Source organism: Nannochloropsis gaditana (genome assembly GCF_000240725.1).
Source record: "Nannochloropsis gaditana CCMP526 unplaced genomic scaffold scaffold101, whole genome shotgun sequence".
Lineage (NCBI taxonomy): Eukaryota > Eustigmatophyceae > Eustigmatales > Monodopsidaceae > Microchloropsis > Microchloropsis gaditana.
The window spans coordinates 8,654-15,445 of NW_005803852.1; positions in this window are offsets into that span (position 1 = coordinate 8,654).

Consider the following 6,792-nt stretch of genomic DNA (forward strand, 5'->3'; position numbering starts at 1 on the left):
GCACCGAGACCAGGAACATGGTCAGATTCTGCGAGCACCAATCGCCTGGATGGGGGAAAGGAGGGAGGGAGGGAAGGCGTGTGAAGAAGGGAGGGAGGGAGACACTGAAGGGATGGGTAACCCGGCATTTTCACGCCGCCCTCGTCCCCGTGGCCCTTCCATCCTCTGTCATCCTCTTTCCTTCCTCCCTGGCACAGCAAGCCTGCAGTCCTTTCTCTTCCCAAGGGACGGCTCACGTACGGGGGGAGCACAGGTTTTCGATGCGAAAGCGGGCGAAGGCCAGTCGAGGATCCGTTTCCCCCTAGCAGCGACAAGGAGGGAGGGGGAATAGAGAGAGGGAAGGAAGGAAGGAAGAGAGTAGAATGATGAAAAAGAGTGCAAGTAGACTAGTACGTGACACAGCCTCACAGCAATGACCTATTGTGTCAGGCGTCGGTGGGCCAAATAAGGGAAGCCGGAAAGAGACTTCCAAGGGAAAGAGGGTAATCGTGTCTATGCAATCCTGCCTACCTCCCTTCTCACGTGTGCATGTGTGGGCGACAAAATTTGCCGCCAGTCCCTTTGATCTCCTCCACCGCGCAAAAACCGCATCTTTACGTCATTCTCCGATGGAATGGCATGCGAAATGCCCCGAGTACCCCGCAATTGCGAGAGGGGTACAGGGGGGGTGGAGATGGGGAGCGAGGAATTGGTCGACGAGGGAAACCCAGGGTCCGCTGCACGGGAATGCATCCTCTACCACCAATGTTGGCACGAAAATTATGCTGCAGAGCACGTTGGAGCCGTGAAGAGTGCCTGCAGCCCGTGAATCTTCCCCAACTGACTTCGACTGTGTCGTCGGCGCCTTTGGCCGCCTATTGAGAAATCAGCGCCGACAATGGACGGAATGTGGTATGTTTCGCCTACGATTTTTTGTGAAGGCTGTGTTGGGGTGGGAGGGGGACGGCATTGCATGAAGCGTTTTTAGGGGCGTGGCCCACGATGGAAGAGGTCATATGCTGGCTGCTTGCGAACAAGAGAGTCTTTAGTCCTCATCCTACTCCTACACACATCTATGATTTTTCCAAATGGTGTCCCAAAATGGGTTCTGGCACTACATGCTTGCACAAAACGTCGTCGCTCTCGCTTTGCCTCGCTTCCCTCCTGACCTCCTCCTTGCCAAAGATCATGTGGGTGGGCACACTAGTCTACAGCCCAAAATTTATGAGGCTACGCTTCCTGTTACATTCAATTGAGCCCTCAAAGTAAACATAGAGACGTCACTTCGAATCACGTTTCTGGGTTCAATCATCTCGCTCGGTCGTCTCATTTCACATGTTCATGGCCAAGACAGTGCAAATCCATGTCCGAGCCTGGTAATGTATTGAATCAACCCATGCAAGTGGGCTCCAGTACTGAAAAATTAAGCTCAACAATTGAAGAAGGTATTACACTGCGCTGAACAGAGTGCCTTGAGTGACATGGCGGTTCAATTTGACTAGATGCTTGATAGACATTTGACGAGATGCTTGCGCTTTCATTGCCCGGTCGAGAAGCAACAGCTAGTACGCTCACGAGAAGTAAATGTGAAACATAAAATCTTTTTTCCCAAACACATAAGACATGAAGTCCATGCCGCTTTCTTTTGTCCATAACGGGGCGAGTGCGAGGCAGGGGCGAATCAGAGCCTGCCTAGTTGCCTGCCGGGGGAATTCCGGCGACCTCGCTCCGGGTAGCCTTGTACGAGACTCGCTGTGGGAAGGGAGGATGACACAACAGGGCTTGGACTCCATTTACTAAGTGGTGGCTACAAACTGAAAATTTAATTAGGATTTATGAGCTTAAATAGCCCCAACCTGTGTCGCGCCTCCATCATGATTACGAAGTGACATATGAATTTAGAACCACAACCCCCCGGCAATTGTGACGGCGCGAGAATAAGCTTGTATACCACGCATATTACCAAGTGAAGTCTGACCTTCTACAAATGATTCAATTGCAGTATGTGTCTCCCGCTGCCTGAGGAACGATCGGGCACTGTAGAAACGTAAAGAAGGAGCCTTATGGGAATTTAAATGACTATTATGAGCAAGATCAAGGTCATGATACTCTTTCTGCCGCGCATGATCTAATTGCCTCACAGGGTATGTAACTATGCAGCACAGAGCAGAGAGCATCCTCATTGGAAAGTATTGCTGGGTCACAGCTTCTTTTTTTTGCTTGCCTTTGTATCACTTATAAAGCTCTTTGCCTAACTTTCATTCCTGTCTCGATGAAAAGTTGCTTTTTCAAACCTCTACCGGATGTTATGTATTTGTCAAGTTTGACATAGGTTCCTCAAATCTCCAAAGTTTCCTCCTGATTATCGTATTCCGCCATCTTGGGTCAAAGAAAAGCGAAATCTCCTCACACTCCTGGTCTGCCTCGTCGCCTACCCTTCTTGTTCCTCCTTATGTGAATTTTGTTTGCTCGTACCGCCAGTATTGTATATCGACGTCTTCCATCTTCTTCCAATATGCTGCAGTCTCATCAATGACATTGATTTCGGGGTTTATGTTGTGCACACGGAAAAAATCCTCGCAAGCTGTCTTGGCTGGAAAGCCAAACCAGTCATCAATAATGACATAGCCCCCCACAACGAGCTTGTCGTACAATTGATAGAGCACGTCCACGGTAGATTCGTACATATCCCCATCCAGGCGCATGACTGCAAGCCTCTTGATTCGAGAGGCCAAGGGAGGCATCGTCTCATTGAAGAAGCCCTTGGCAAAAACTACGTTCGAGTCCAGCACTCCGGATTCTCGAAAGTTCTTGGCAACCTCTTCGGCACTCTCCTCAAGGTAGGGAAATAGATTCCATCCGTGATCGCGGGGATGCAATTTTTTGTCTCCAGGTGGCAGGCCCTTAAAGGAATCGCAGACATATGACATTCGACCACCCTCATTGAGGCTCCGCAACACAGCACGCGCAAAGATGGATGATCCACCCCGCCATACCCCGGTCTCTATATAGTCCCCTGGGATGTTTCTAGACACCACGTCCTCCAGCAAGAGCCTGACATTGTCAAGGCGGGCTCCGCCGGTCATGGTCATGCCAAGGTAAGCCCAGTCCAGGCCCTTTGCCCTCTTATCAGCCTGAAAGGGACCAATTGTTGCGTCAGCTCCCACACTCATCTCTTCGGGCCCATACGCCAGTCCTGACACGTACAGCTTCATAACCTCAAGATAAGCGGCCCTGGTGCGAGTTGATACGGACCGGTCAGTGTTTGCGGCCACCTTCGAGTCCAAATGGTTGAGCCTGAGGGTCAACTGCTCAATCCAAGACTCTGGTGACGCCAAAAGCTGAGGTGCCTGATGCACGCCCGCCCGCATATCGTACCAAGGACGAAGGAGCTCGAATTTATCGCCATAAGCTCGGGTGAAGGGCTTCTCGTCAAAGGCAAATGTTTCGAGGTCCCCAAAAGTCTTACGATCCTGTATAGGACTTGTCGGGAAAAACCTTCCAAAAAGCGAATAGAAAGCTAGATACGTCAGACCAGCAGTAGCTGCCGCCTTCAGTCCAAAGCGATGCCTGCTCGAATCGCAATGAGTCTTTTGCATGAAGGGTAGTCGCGACGCAAACAGGAAGCTCACTTTGTATGGTTATAAATCTCCTGTACATGGAAATATGCTTGATGAGACTGCTGCGTCGCTTACATGGATAAATGACATGCATAAGACAGGCGCTTTTTCGCTGACATGAAGCTACTTGTTTTGTGGTTGGGATATTTGGCTGTTGGCGTGCCGCATGAAAGCCCCCACAAATACGACCTCCTATTATGTTGTTTGTTTGTTTCATCCAAAATTAAATGTATCAATATTGCTGATTTCCTTCTTGGGTGATAGCCATGGAACAGAAATACCGCAGTCATTAAGGCCTCCGGTCCAGCTTTGCGCAACGGCTTTGACATGGGATCGGGGTGGCTACCAGTAAGGTTGCCTCGAGTCCTGTGAAGGCATGCGCCTTTCAATCAATAGCAACATCCAAACTCAGTCATGTGATGTTTCGATTTGTACCCTAACTACTTATATTGCATGTCATTGCGGTTCCTACTTTCAAGAAAGTAAAATGTAACGGCTCTAATTGAGCCTTCCATTTTAGAGTCATACGTCATGTGACATCATGTGATGTATCGGGGTAAGTGCCAGCCTTGAGGAGACTTGGCCCTTTTAATGGATAAGAATAAAGGGATTCAGGTCAGTCATGAGATGCTTCGAGTCCAAAGAAAATTAGGGATATCGCATGTCATTGTAAGTGGTACATTAGCTAAAATGTAATTGTCCTTCTTGCATAATATATGCGGTACATAACGCACGAGAAGAAGTGTGGTAGCCCTGCCCATTTGGATGGAGATAAATGCACTTCGTCTATTCAGTTCGAGACTGGAATTAAAAACATTTATATTCGAATCACATTTAGTGTGAAAATCAAGAATGCATCGAAGCGGATTGACGTTCGAAAACATACCACATGAATGACGTAGGATAGATAAGAATTTTACTTTTTGACATCAACTCCTGTCTCCCAGTCAAAAGGCTTGGACAACTTATCTAAGGGCTTGGTGCTCCTTTTTAATTCGTATCTATCGCTTACAAAAGATGATGAGAATCGACGGATGCGAAGGGCCTTGCAAAAAAGGGAAAGTGGGAAGCGAGTCGCTACCGACCTAAGCAAGAAACTTTCTAGAAGTGAGAACAGGATGTCTGAGTATGTATTGTATGCTATGCAAAAGTATAAATTAGTATATTGGATGACCGTCGAGATGCCTGTGTCAGGACTTTGCCTCTTCTCAAGCACCTTTAGGAAAGCTAGAATTTTTACGAGGGACGCACTACAACATTCCAGTTCCTGGCCGAAGCATATTTATATGATCAAGTGAACTAGGGTGGTAAATTCATGAAAGAAAAAAAGAAAGAGAACAAATAAGCCAAACCCACGCATTGTGTACCTTAAATCTGCTTTGGTTTTTATTGAAATCTTTTCTTTATTGGACAAGTACGCGCGCGTGTCACTCTATAACATAGTAATGGAGTCTTATTTTGCTGGAGAAAGCTATAGGAAACAGTCCTAAGGAACTCCACGTTATTTTCTTTAAAAGACAAATTTCAACACCTTGTGAATTGATCTCTGGACGACAGCACATAAAATATGTACCAACCCTAAACTAACCCTAATCCTTAATATGCATTTTTCAATTCACATTGGCATTTATTTCAATCTTCCTGACGTGTCGCCCATACGTTTCTGATGGCATTGTTGTAATGAGTATTTCTGCCTCTTGCAAGTACCAGGGTTCTGGGGAGGTGAGGTTACAGCTGGGAAAGTAGGCCTTATCGAGCCCGGTATGACTTCATGTGTGTCCAAGCACTTTGTGTCCTCGCCGTGGTGCTTTCTAATCTCATCTACTGCGCTGCGATAGAAGGATTGTTTAGTTTCAACGCCATGTAATGATGAGCAATGGAAACGAGATTAAATGCTTTGCCACTGGAACGGACAGGAAGGAAGGAAATAGCGAGGTACCAAACCCATGACGGCAAGGTCGACAAAAGATCCTTTCGGAAAATAGGAGCACATGTACCCATAATTTTGGCCTAAAAATACTGGCTTATGATGCAGGTCATGTCGGACCTGCGCGGTGAGTCGTTGTGGCTTTTGAAGCACGACATCGATGTGAAGCAGGAGCCGCGCTCTTGAAGCGTGTCCGGGATCATCGCCGCGTGAAACACAGGTTTGGGCGGGCTGGAACACCCTTTGTGCCCCTTTTTTCATTATAAAGGTATTTATAAGACTACAAGACTTTTATTGTCAGTCCTCACCCTCCTAGCACTCGGGGCTGCGGGAAGCCAAGAGTCAACCGTGTTTGGACAAAGAGAGCCTCTGGCATCGCCGTCTCAGAGTATCCCTCATTGTTTACGCCACTTTACTCCATGCTCTTCACAGGCAGACAGTGCCTACCTCGACCGTATGGCTTCATATAAGGCACACAAGGATTTTTATGCTGTCAGAGATTGATTAGCAGCCTTGTCGGTTTCGGCCCTATAGGCACATTAAAAGCGCATGCACTTGCTTCGAGACAAGCGGAGAGGGAGGTTTTCTCGAAGCGTCGTCTCTGAGAGACACGCGGAGCGAGATAAGAAAGAGCCGTCCACTGCAACGCAAGGAAAATCGTGGAAAGGATGTGCTGTTTCCAGTAAGAGTAAAAAAGGGTGTTTCTGCCCCTTGGCAAGCTCATCGAGCACTGCACAGGGCCCCCTTTCCCGCCGAGTCCTTGTGCCCTCCCTGCGCCCGGGCTACCTCATCACCTTACTTGCCGTCGATCTTCTCCTGAAAGGCAATTTACCTTGCGCTGACGCCTTTCTGCCCCGTGTTCACTCTCAAGCTCGTCTCTGGGCACAATGCACCCGCTCAGTCCCTTGCCTGACTCCGCTTCAGCCGCGGTCGCCGTCCTCCCCCGGGGCTCAGATTGCTCCCAGCACGGACGGCATCGACCCCACATTTCCCGCTCCACCTCAAGACTTTTCCACTCCGAACGCATGCCTGTCGCCCTCCCCGGTCATCCCGGTCCGTCGCGCGCCTGTGAACCTGACCACACCCTGCGCACTCACCCTCGCCTTCCCTGATGTGGAGAGGAGGAGCACCACGGAGGGGACTCCGGGCTACCCGGAGGCTTCCGAAAGACACCAAGTACCCCCAACCCATATCTCGCAGGTGTGTTCCACGCCCTCCAGCTCTTGTCTACTCTTCAGCATTATGCATGCCCCTCCACCCTCCCTC